The sequence below is a fragment of the Rhamphochromis longiceps genome, linkage group LG4 (genome assembly GCF_057381845.1).
Source record: "Rhamphochromis longiceps isolate RC_006_pf linkage group LG4, R_longiceps_female_GT1.1, whole genome shotgun sequence".
NCBI classification, from domain to species: Eukaryota; Metazoa; Chordata; class Actinopteri; order Cichliformes; family Cichlidae; genus Rhamphochromis; species Rhamphochromis longiceps.
Window position 1 is genome coordinate 15,131,896 of NC_140560.1, and position 13,715 is coordinate 15,145,610.

The following is a 13,715-nucleotide window of genomic DNA, read 5'->3' on the forward strand; positions in this document are numbered from 1 at the left end:
CCCTTTGAGCTGAAAAGCTCCCAAATGCTCGAAAAGGGAGAACACGTTAGCAGTCGAGTGCAGACAGCCTCCAGCTGGAGTGGGTTTGTGGCTGACATTTCAACATATATTACCTCTAGAGACTCAACTCCCAGTTTCACATGGACAGAGCACCTGTTGCTCTTGAGGAAGTATGAAAAGTTGGGATGTGCTGCATTAAAAGAAAACTACAGACACAACAGAGCTATTTTAGAGATGAAAGAACCGGTGGGCTCGCCTGTGAATGCCGCCGTTCCACTGGAAACTGTAGTCCAACATAAATATTGTCCAAGGACGTTAAGAGAGCGGACATTTAGACGCATGGAGGGATGGCGGAGGGTACTGTTGCCATGCCACAAGGGAGATATATTTTTGTAGCAGGTTTAAATACTCTAATAATGTGGAATGTTTACATCACACATGAATGTCAATCAGCACTGACTCTCGAACTGTCATCTGTCTCATTCTTGAAAACCCAACGGAGGATGTCAGTGTCGAAGACAGGCCTCAAACACATGTACTGTAACTCTTAGCTCTCCTGTCTCCCTCACAAAGCTCACATGTGAGAGTTTCGTGACTGAATTGAACATATTTTTTTAACATGTCTTATTATTCTATTTTAAATAAAGTATTTAAACTCACTGCGATAGTTATGTTTTACTTTTTAACTTTTCCTGTCATTCCGCACTGACTTGTGGGAGTTTTGTGGGAGTTAAGTGAGAGAAGGAGGGACACACACACACACACACACACACACACACACACACACACACACACACACACACACACACACACACACACACACACACACCCTCACATTACAGACAGACAGACAGACACGAGGAAATGGGGAAGGTTATTGTACAGTATACCGTCACTTGGTGATTCATCTCGGTAGGGCAAAGTGACAGGTGGGTGGGGTTACTTTGGTAGTAAATGGACTGTTACGCTTAGATACAGACACACTTACCAGAATCAGGGGGAGAGGTGACACGTAATGAATTGTGTGTGTGTGTGTGTGTGTTGCTTTTTCAATCTAATTTGGACCCAGTACAGATTAAAATGCTCTCAAGAGGAAGTGGGAAATTTTTGGGGTTAGTGGTTAGACAGATACATGATAGATCAAGGTCAGGCTTCGAGTTATGAGAAATAAACTTTGAGTAGGGTAGGAAATGCATTAATCGTATGTTAATGAACACAGTGAGTTGAAGTAATAAAAGAAATCAGGTGATAACAGTGAAGACAAACTAAACAACAGAAGCACTAACTTAGAGACTTGCTTTCCAGTCAAAGCTGGGTTTGTCTTTTCTTTTGATATAATCAGTGCAGCAACAGCAGGTGGCACACCTGGCTGAGTGCGACTCACATGACTGGAATGTGTGCGTATTTTTTTAAAGGAAGTTAGCATTCACACTTCATTGTTACTACCACGCTGCCCTAAAATGAACTAAGGGGTGTGACTAATACCTGATGATAGTAATGCAACTGTGACTTTACACATACTTAAATAAAGCTGTAGAAGTAGCAGTAGGAGCAGCTCTAACTGAGCGGCCTCAGCCAATAGTTAAGGGACTTCCGTCTGAACCCACAACCAGACTTTTTAGACCTCAGTATGAATGGATTTAAAAGTCCTTGTTTTCCTGTTTACATGTTGAGTATCCGGCTTGTGAAGACATTCCCAGACTGCCAAACACCAATGAATCTTTACAAGTGTGAGTGTACGCAGTGTGAACAGTTCACAGCTACCTGGCAATGGACTAAAGTATTGGGCCGTGCCACTTAATCTTTGGAGTCACATGTTTTCTGTCCCTTTGCTACAAGTGAATAAAGTCAGTCACCTAGAAATGTGGTTTGCCTTTACAAAGATTTGTGAAAGCCCCAAAGCTCACTAAAATAGAGTGTGGTGTTGTAATAGTAAGCCATTGCTGCGGCAACCTTTGGGGCATGGATTCCTATGGCTCAGCAGCTCTCGTGGACACAATGGCTCAGTACTTTTGGCCTACCTTCTTTTGTCCTACCTTCCAGCCTTCCAAGGCTTTTTCCTGTTGGCATGTGTACTGCTTAAAGGAAATCTGATGTAGTAGTAGAGAATGCTATGATGGTATCCGCTGGTTTACTCTTTGGTTTTTACAGAAATCAAAGTGAGGTGGAAGTAGAGCAGGTGATCTACTAACTGGAAGGTTGGTGGTTTGGCCTGGTTGGCTACTGGCGGCTCCAGTCTGCACGCCAAAGTATCGTTGGTGAAGAAACTGAAGCCCAGGTTGGTCTCTGATGTGTTCATCGAAGTGTGAATGTGTGTGACTCTCAGATAGAAAGCACTTAGGTGTGGAAAAAGTGCGTGTATTAATGGGTGAATGAGGTATGTTGTATAAAGTGCTTTGACTGCTGAAGCAGAGTAGAAAAGCAGTATATAAGAATCAGTCCATTTCCATTTCCAGATATAAAATAGAGGACGTTCACAAGTGACCGTATTAGTTGGTGTCAATTGTATACTGTCATATTGCTAATTACTGAAAGAACCAGGCTAGGTGTTAGCCCCCCAGGTGCCAGTTTCCCAGCTGATTAAGCCTTTCCTTTTCCTTCCTAAAGTCTGATTTCATGTAAACTGATGTTGCTTTTGTACATGTAAAACTGCAAATGCAGACTGTGTGGGAACTGTGATCTACATGTGACTCCAAAAAAGGTTTATCGCCTAAGAGCATCACAATTTGGCTGAATTTAGCAGTTTCATGACATTTGTGAGAGCAGTGTGTCACTGTTTCACACTGTGTGGAGCACATTTCATTTCTGCGCTGACGTTGTCAGCTTACCTAAACTCCTATCCTTTCCTCACAGCTAACCAAAACTCCAACGCTGAAAACCAAACCTTACCAATAAAGCTCTGTGTTCTTTAGGGGAATTTTTTTTTGAGTCTAGACAATTGAAGCCACACACACACACACAAACAAACATAAAACAATGAGTCATACTGAATATAATACTCACAGTTGATTCAAGTAAACTTGACTAGTTTGAGGATATAATTACCTCAGCTTGAGGAAGAGGAACACACACCAAGTCATAGAGTGGATTATGAGTAACGATAATGATTGTAATGCCTTTGCTTATATAGGCGCTATCAGTCATCCATTCTTATAAAGACTTATCTTAAAATTATATTTGATATTGACATTTGAGCGCAGGCTGTATCTCGTGGAGTGGGGAGGGAGTTGAAGGCTGGTGACGAGTGAGTCACACAGTAGCGCAGTTTCACTCTGAAGCGTCTTGGTTTTAAGGACATTCCTGACTATTTTGAGAAGTGAAAGGTGAAGTGAGGTGTTCTGCAACTATGTGCTTATCAGCTGATTTCTGTGGAATCCTCCGCGTGGAGTTTTCTGTCCTTTACTTGCACGCGCTTCTACAGAAATCAATTGACAATCAATGCCCAAGGGGAGAGAGAGAGAGAAAGGGACGCTCAGAATGAGGCTGGCGGAGAAGCGTAAAAAGAGGAGGTGTTGCATGACGTTCAGTATGAATGCGACGCTCCATTTTCAGAACTGTGATTCTGCTGTACTTTTAATCGGAGGGTTCTGATGAAAGAGATCCTCCCATCATCGCAGGACATGACTGCTTCTGCGGTGGAGGCTATTAGCCCCCTTTTAGCTTCCAGGCAGGCTGCTGGAGAGCCTCGCTGCTTGCTTGAGTTTTCTTGGACGAGTCTTTCCTGTTACTTCTTGTTGAGAAGTGATGAAAAAACAGATTTCCCTGAAAAATCATTAGTCATCCATTTCCTGTTTTCCATTTCCTTCTTCCAGTTCTTGTTAGTGGGGATATTTCACAATGAACAATGTGGTGATGGCAGATCTGTGGAAGTGCTGGTCATCAGATAACCACAACAAGCTTCAGAACTGACTTTGCCAAAAGTGAAGAGGCTCTTCACTGAACCAATCTTCTTATCATTTCACAGATGACCACGTTGTACAAACAGCTTTCTGGTCATTTTTTCAAAGAAGTAACTAAGGAGCAGAAGAGGAAGGGTCTCACACTGAATTGACGACACCAATCCTGACACTAGCTATAGCTACGCTCCACTGCTCTATGAATCACATGAGTCTGGTGAAAGCTGCAACCAGACTGGTTGGAGGAGGTAGAAGCGGTTTTTCTAGTTTTTGCTTCATACGTGGGAAAAATATGTTCAATGCTAATGACTAAATAGTTCCCAGCTAAAGCATTTCCAGACTTCTCTCATGAAAGACGAGGAACGCACACACAAAAGATTACATTTTTTCTCTAGACAATCACATTTGATCTGATTCCGTTGTTGGATTCAAGACATATGACTTTCACGAGAATAGCAGGTACAGTAGTAGCAGTAGCAGTTGAAAGAGTAGTAGGACAAATTTATATTATATATCCATATCATATCACTGTAAACCAACACAGTGACCTAAACAACCTACTAACCAAAGCTAACCAAATAAAGCAATCAAGATGTGATTGCAGTGCAGACTTTTAGCTTTAATGAATAGGGGTTTAACAAAGGTGCTAAGATCATTTTAAATCCTCCCTTGATGTCATATAGCTGAATCTGAGTACACTTCAGAATTCATCAGCACTCACATCTTCAATTAGTTGTTTCTCTCTTACTCTAGACTTTCCCCACAAATAAATCTCGGTTTCATGTGTCAAGAACTAAGCAGGCAAGTCTAATCTGGCCATCATGTTCTTGAGTGTACTGATATTCAAAGTATCTTCTCTCGCAAGATCTTCACAATCTAATGTAAAGATACCAAATGCAAGTTCAGAACTTGAAATCAACATCAGGTCTTTTACCCACTTAATATGTCATTGAACAACGAGGAAACAGGTCTCACCTGTAACTGCGATTCAGTCTATCGATCAATAAAATTCCATTAAATTCAATTTGTAAATGAGTTCTGTGTAGGAGTTAATTGCTGTAACTCCTAAGCAGTTCATACAAAACAAAACGAAGACCCTTGAAGTAAAGCTGAACATCTGAGACAAAATGTCAATAAAGTGTCCAAACGTGTAAGGATCCAACTGCGTATGTATTGAACAAACAGACAGTTCCATGCTTAATTATCCTTCACTAAGCATATTTTACTAAATACTTAACCTATGACCTACATTGTGGGTGGTTGCAACTAATAACTCATGATAGTAAGGATACCTCATAGAGCCTCGTAACTAGTAGTAGGATTATGCAGTATAACACAGAGGGACATAAGAATGTGCCAGCAAAAGACAGAAAACCATCGACCCCTTCACTTTGTGACCAATTCAGTAAAAAGGACTAGATATTACAGTCCTGCATTGCTGTAAATGGAGAAAATCTTGAGGGATGGCTGTTATGAGGAAAGGCAGCCCAGACACTTTACCAGTTTGGGACACATCGTCAGTAGTGGACCTTGGATTCATCGGGTGTTTCGGCCATTATCACTAGATACCCTCATCCAAGGAGGCCTGACATTATCTGAATTTCTGATTCATCTATTCATGCCTGCCCTCAGATAAATGAAACAGGCAAAAAAAAAAAGAGTATATTTAAGGTTTTCCCCTTAAAATAAAGCTCAGAATTAAAAATTTTCTATATAAGAGAAAATCGCATGAGGTGCTTGTTATCTTTGTATTATTATGCAGAGACGTCACAGAGATTTAAATGGCGCATCATTCACTGCTTTGTGTACTCATTGAGAAAATTTTGAATTACCGACACTTACAAGGAACTTGACATTGTGCAGTTACCAGAACAATTTCAGATCCTTGAGTCACAGAATAGCAATTTATGTTTATGCTTTGGCCTCCCCCAACCTCCCCCCGACACCCACACATACCCACACACACTTGGTTTTGAAATGAATTTGTGCGTGTCTTGAAAAGCGTCAAAGAGGCACACTTTGACTTCATTCCATGATTTATCATATCAGAAATACCTGACTGTCATCCATTTACAGCCTGTAGTTAGCATGAGTGTGTTTACCAGAAAAGGTCATAGGGTACTTTGGCCAGAACAACACCTTAACTAACTTAGCCTCATCATAAGGTAACAAAATCTGCCTTCTAGGTCTCCTAATATGTTACAGTGTTGTGTTAAAGTCTTGAGCCTACACTCGTTTCTCTATTTGATTAATTAAAACATGTGCAAAGATAAATGGAAATGCAATATATAAGGCAAAGACAGAGTTAGCATGACTGCCTTTATTCTTCAACATAGTCTGATCTCTCTTAGGCAGCTTTTTCGCCTTTTCTTTAAGTAGTCTTCAGGAATAGTTCTCCAGGCTTCTTGAAGGCCATTCAAAGCTCTTTCTTGGATGTTGGCTTCCTTTTGTTCTGTTCTCTATCAAGATGATCCCACACTGCTCCAATGATGTTGAGGTCCACGCTCTGGTGAGGCCAGTCCATAACTGATAGTGTTCCACTGTGTGTTTTTCTATCCAGATATATTCAATGGACAGTGTGTTTGGGAAAATAATCAAGATGGAAAGTAAAGCATTGATCAGCTTTGACAACATCCCCAACATGAGTGTCTGAAATGTACGCCTAAACCTTGACAGAGCTTCCCTTGCGTTTATGGATGGCTGTAGACACTCACTGTTATCCCTCTCTCTTGAACTGATATCAGTGATGATTTAAACCAAAAATTTGTCATTGGATTTGTCATGACATGACTTTCGGATACTGTTCCTCTTCTGTAGATAGGCTTGATGCTTTTTTGTCCTTCACTTGTCCAATTTCCTCAAATATTTTAAGGACACACTGCACACCATGTTGAGATAGGCCAAGTTTTCACCTAATAACTCTTTGGGAATCACATTGTTGGTGAAAAGTTCTTATTTGATGTCTATCAAACTGTGTCACCTTTAGAATTTTTTTACAGATTAAACTAAAGACATGGAAATTGTTGGGACTTTCCTCTAAAAACGATCAGGTACAAGAGCTGCACTGAAAATGAGTGAAAAAGCAGCCAATGTCCAAAGAAAAAACTTTGAAAGACCTTCAGAAAGTCTAAAGAACAACTGCTGTGATAAGTTATTGCTGATCAGATAAAACAAAAGAAAAAAAATCACGTGAAATCTTGTTTCCTTGGAAGCAAAATATAGAGAAATGAGGGGTGACTCAAGACTTTTGCACAGTACTAAATATCACAGTGTAAAAAAAGACATGGTGCGGGTGGGGGGAGTCAGGCGCTGAACCATTTCTTAGCGGAGTGCAGTCACTTCCTGGAATTTGTGCTGTTTGCCTGGTGATACTAAGAGCTAGCCGTTCCCCGTTTCCAGCCTTTGGGCCAAGTTAAGAAAAATGACTTTTGTCTGCTGCACATTGTGGCACACAAGTCTCCTTAAAATATTGTAACTGTTCTACACGTTATACTTAATCCATTTCTACTAAAGCTGCCAAACGCTCAAAGATAACCTCAGTTCAGCTGCACCGTGCACCACGAACAAAACCAGAGCGTAAGTGCACCAGTTATCTTTGATGAACAGCATCATCTTAAAAGTGGCGCATGTGAAGTACGATGCACTTTTAAAGAGAATCATTGTTTCATACATATGAAACACATATGAGTGCACAGACTAATCTCCAATCATCGCAGTCACTGCGGTTAGTACAGAGAAAACACACACACAGAGTGTTGCTGCAGTACCAGGAACCTCTTCACTTTTACGCACACATCACCAGACTTCCCTGAAGAGAGGAACCGCGATAAACAAAAAAAAAGTTGACACGTACAGACCACACAATGACTGAGGGTTCCTGCAGCAGCCACAGGACCATAACATAAGGGTGCGAAGCGTAACGTCATAAGCTCCAGCAGATTACATCTCACATGCACATTCAAGTCAAAAAGCCTCATACTTGGAAACATCCTCATTATATCTGTTAGAACTGCGGAGCGAAAAATGTTTCTTTTTAGAGAAATGACAGACATCCCTGTTGAAGTTTCATAGTGACATCGAGGTGGTTGTTTCACCTCTCTCCTGATGACTCCCCAGATTTTAGGACCAGATTTTGAGGGCCTGATTTCTCAGAAATCGCCATGTTTCAAAACCAAATACATCTGAACTAAAATTGAATCAAATGACAAATCGGCCTTAAAAATATTCTGCGAATTCCTTGTGTGTGTGTGTGTTACTTGACACCAAACTCAGTCAGCGGCAGAAAGGAAATGCAACCCAAACATCAGTGGAAATCTTCCCACACTCTCAGAAACACAGAGGAGAACCTCCTCTGCTGTGCTAGAGTATTGAGCTGTGATTCTGTGAAGAGGGGAAAGAAAACCACAAGCAAAAGAAATGAGCACCATCCTCTCTCACTTTCTGTCTGCAAGTAAAACCTGAAGGGCACTCGGAGAGCACAGACCTCGACCAAGGCCAGTAGTCCACTATCATTGAAAAAGCAGTTTCTCAACAGCTCAGTTACTTCTTAAAACAGAATAATTGCTACGATGCCTTCCAGTCAGGTTTTAGACAGAACCACAGCACTGAAACTGCTCTGACCAAAGTGTTTAATGACATATGTCTGAATACAGACAGTGGAAAAATGTCAGTCCTAGTTTTACTGGATCTCAGTGCAGCATTTGATACAGTTGACCACAACATATTACTCAAACGACTGGAGAACTGGACAGGTCTTTCAGGAACTGTACTAAACTGGTTCAAAACATACGTAGAAAACAGGAAATACTTTGTATCAATAGGTAACTTCACATCTGAGCAGACAAGTATCACATGTGGAGTTCCCCAAGGTTCCATCTTGGGACCCCTTCTGTTTAACATTTACATGCTCCCACTGGCACAGATTATAAACAACAACAAAATAAACTATCACAGCTATGCAGATGACACACAAATATATATCACAATGTCACCAGGAGACCGAGGCCCTGTACAGGCTCTTGGTAAATGCATTGAGGAAATCAATGACTGGTTGTGCCACAATTTTCTCCAGCTAAACAAAAACAAAACTGAGGTAATAGTCTTTGGCGCCAAAGAAAAACGATTACAGGTCACCAGAGAACTTCAATCTCTACATCTAAAAACCACAAACCAGGCGAGAAATTTGGGTGTAGTGATGGATGCAGACCTAAACTTAGAAAAACACATTAAGACAATAACAAAGTCAGCTTACTATCACCTCAAGAATATATCAAGGATAAAAGATCTGATGTCTCAACAGGACCTGGAAAAACTAGTCCATGCATTCATCTTTAGTAGGCTTGATTACTGTAACAGCATCTTTACAGGTCTACCTAAAAAATCAGTCAGACAACTACAGCTCATTCAGAACTCTGCTGCTCGAGTCCTCACTAAGACCAAAAAAGTGGACCACATCAGTCCAGCTCTGAGGTCCTTACACTGGCTGCCTGTCCGTCAGAGGATAGACTTAAAAGTTCTGATGCTGGCCTATAAAGCTCTGAATGGTTTAGGACCAAAATACATCAATGACCTCCTGACCCAGTATGAACCATCCAGATCCCTCAGGTCATCTGGATCCGGTCTTTTATCAGTTCCCAGAGTCAGAACCAGACACGGAGAAGCTGCATTCAGCTTTTATGCTCCTTATATCTGGAACAAACTCCCAGAAAGCCTCAGATCAGCTGAAACACTCAGTTTATTTAAATCCAGGTTGAAGACTCACCTGTTCTCAGCTGCATTTGAATAAAGCACCAAATCCATACTTTAAGCTTAAATTTCAAAACTTACATTTAACTACTGATTTTATCTACTGTTCTGATTTTATCTGTTTTGATTTTATATACGGTTTTGTTTGTTTGTTTGTTTGTTAATTAGTTAGTTAGTTTATTTGCTTGTTTTAATCAATTTTAAATCATGCTTTTTATTTGTTCTTGTTTCTAATGTCTCTGTAAAGCACTTTGAATCACCTTGTTGTTGAATTGTGCTATACAAATAAACTTGCCTTGCCTTGTCATTAGTGGACTGGGCTAAATGCATTTTTTTGTAAAGTGGATGCCCAAAGTGATCAAAAGCCAGACAGGCTTTTTTTTTTTTAAGCTTTCTCAAAACAATGTTTCGATTAAGTGCAGTGGAAAAGTACTTTTTAAAAGCCAAAATCCATATGATAATGTGACTTGGTCTAGGGATCATCTGTCAAAGCTGAAAACAGACTGATCCACACACCATATAAAGTTTGTTGTATGGGGGTTTGAACACAAGGTCATGGACTGCCTGGTGATATAAAATGTATTTGTCTTGAACTCTCATACCACTCACACAGAAGTGTAAGTGCTAGCCTTTTTATAGTCTGTAAATATCCATCAATGCGTCAACTTTATTCCACTTATCAGAGTCATGTCTACCAAGTGGACATGCTGGCAGTCTATTGCAGAGCTAGCAAGTCTGAGGATAATCTGAGACATGTTTTCATGAAATCCAACGAAGGGATCTGTGAACTTGCCCTGATTAATTGATTTCAAAGGTACCTCATGTGCTACATTGCTTATGGCACAGAAAACACCATTTAATCAGTTCAACATTTGTAGCAAGAACATGTTATATAAAAAGTGAAGCTAATGCTAAAACGCTCAGCTCAAACAGCCAGTCGGCAGAGGATTTTTTATTAAAGTGACTACCTTTACTTTTAAAACTCGCCTGTTTAAATTTTAATATTGCTTAAAATTATACATAGTTAAGCCTGTTGCAACACTGAGTAACAGGTGAGGGCGGACTTGGCTGCTAGCTGGAAGGTAGGTGTCACCTCAGCTAAACCCTCGTCAAACACAGGCCCAGAGAGTTGCCAGTGACTCCCTGCCAACCACCAGTTGGTAGGGAAAATTTGTAACTCGCAAGTGGTTGGTGAAAGGTTGCTGGAAGTTCCGGGTTGTCGCCAGGTGACAATTGTCCCAAAGCTGGTGCTGTCCAAACTACTACTGTGGTCACCAGTAGCTTGTACGGAAGGCGCTGATTTGTCTGTAAAAACTTACCTATTTACTCTCAGAGCAGTAGTGAAACTTGAACAAGGATGACACAACGTAGGGAAGTATTACTCAAGACCACTTTAAAAAAAAAACACACACAAAAACAAAACAAGTCTGGTGCCTGGGATGTGAAATTTAAAGAAATGAGGTGCCATTTGCACAATACTGTAAATTACAGTGTAAAAAAGATCTGGTCATGTGCTGAACCATTTCTTAGCAGTGTGCATGCACTTCCTGGAATGTGCAGTTTTCCAAGTGATAAGTAGAGCTAGCAGTTTCGCCATTACCGGCGTTGTACCAGGTTAATAGAGATGACTTTTTTTCTGCTGTATATTGTGGCACAGAAATCCTTTAAAACGTTAGAAGTCAGTACCTGCCTGTACTTCAAAGTGCTAATTATGATGCATTACTTTAAGCGTTAATGAGACTTAAATGCGTGGGTTTGGAAAGACGGTTTATCTTCAAAGTGCCTTCAAAGGAAAATTTATACCTCAGCACAACTTTTACTTTGAAGGTGAAAGTTCTCCATTTATGTTTTTCATATTTTCACTGCTTGTAGTTTGTAGACAACTCTTCCATCTTCCATGCACGCTACTGGCAAATGGAGCTACTGACCAAACCAACCCCAGGCAGATGTTTGCTGTAACAGTGTGTACCTCTATGCAACCAGTTTTATTCTAGCAACTACCAGCAACCACTTGCCAACTAGTTGTGGAATACACACTTTTCCCTAGCAACTGCTGGTTACCATGGGGTGACTGACCAGTCTGTAGGCCTGTGTGAATGGGGCTTTAGTAATCAATTTTGAGTGACTGCCAGCATCTTACATCTGGGTGGGAAATGCACATTTCTACCTTGCGACTGGAGGTTGCTGGATTGTTGCCGACAGGTCTCTAGGCCTGTGTGACTAGCAACCCGAAGGTGACCTTTCTTTGTAGTGCTCATTGCTTTTAAAGCATCATCATATTCTGCTTATGTGAAATTGGCAGAAGGCTAAGCAGGTTATTCCAGATATCCTCCTCCATAAAACACCTCTTTCCCTCCCTGGGGGAAGCTCCCCCACTGGCCCCAGGGAGGGGTCACCTGCCCCTCCCTTCCTTCCCTCTCCATCTCCAGCTGCCTCCCTCTTCCCGCTCCACCACAACCACCCACACATGCAGGGCCTTGGAGTAGGGGTATGTCACCAGGGTGCAGGGGAGGCTACCCCCTCTGTCCCCCCCCCTCCCTGTCCCCTTCTGGCTGCCTCTGCCTCAATTTTATCCCACAACTTAGACATTCACATTACTCACACTCTCATTACACATACATATAGGATCTTGGGGGTGGGCACGATACACGGAGTCCAAATTACCATCAGGGTGTACACCCCACCCCTGGCGTCGTTGCCCACCTCTCAATTTTAAATACACGTAGACATTGAGGGCTAGCAGGAGGGACTATGCGCTTACCTGCTGCTCTCTGGCAGGTAGCTCCATGCCCTCCTGGGTTTTAAATGCACCTTAGAACACACATGCATCAACACTACATATGAGCGGGCAGAGGGAGGTTTGGAGTCTTCTCTCACCCCCATTCTCTGCGGCCTGTTGGAGCGGGGGGGCTAGGAGGAGTTGGCCGTCCGACTGCGGTCGCGTCACTGCAACTCCCCCTGGCTTCTGCTCCGCGGCTGCTGAGTGAGCCCTCATCTGGGACTCTCCTCAGCTCTTACTGGGACAGTGGCGCGGCTGCCCCTCTGTTGGTCTTCCTTGGTCTCTTGTGTTCTGGGGGCCTCTGGATGTCTGGAGTTTTGATCTCCTCCATACCTGCTTGATACCATAGAGGACAGGGCTGTGGCTCCCCACACTCCCTAGCAGATCGTTACATGGAGAAACCTTTGGAATACAAGCATGCTGATCCACACAGGTATGCACACAGGTGTACACATGGGTATTCATAGACGCGGACTACAGCTTTCTTGGCTGCTGCCTCAAAGCACACTGTGCGCTGTCTATCTTGCGTGCTGCACAATATCGTTTATTATTTAGTATCTACTGATATCTACTGCTAGCTAGTTTATTGTGATGGTGCTTTTTTTAAATTTTTTATTATGTTGCTCTTTGTTGTTTGCTTTCTCTTCTGTTTTTTTTCTCCATACAGGTGATCCAGGTGTTTTGTTTTGTTTTTTTTTTTTCTTTTTCTTTCTTCCCCCCTTCTCACCGTCTCTTCTCCCCTTTGGTTTTCTTTCTCTCCCTCTCTTTCTTTCATTCTTTCTCCCTGTCCTATCCCCCAGTCATGTCTGTCCCGTTTGTAGCAACTGAAAATAAAATAAATTCATAATTATAATAAAGGTCAATCAAATGGACCAATATGGCAAGGCCATGATGATCCACTTGGTAAAATAAAGCCGCTTGGCATCTTTCTTGGCCTTAAGACAACAATTCTGATGGCTAAAGATCCAAACGGGACACAAAAACCCCCCAAAACAAACAAACAAACAAACAAAAAAAAAAAACACCTCTTTCTCCGGCACTCCCAGGCCTGATAAGACTTCTCAAGTATAACCAGGGCCTCCTGCTTGAGGGCGCAGGGAAAATCCCAACAACTGTGTGTTTAATTGTAAAAGGTTGTACTCTGTACTGTTTTACACCATTTATGCCTAATTTGCAGTATCTGTTGACCTAAAAAGCTAGCTAGCTTTAGGTGATAAGTATAAATCCAGCTTCTCATAACCTCTGGCTTTACAAACCATTGGATAATGCACATCTTTTATATACAGCCTGTGGCT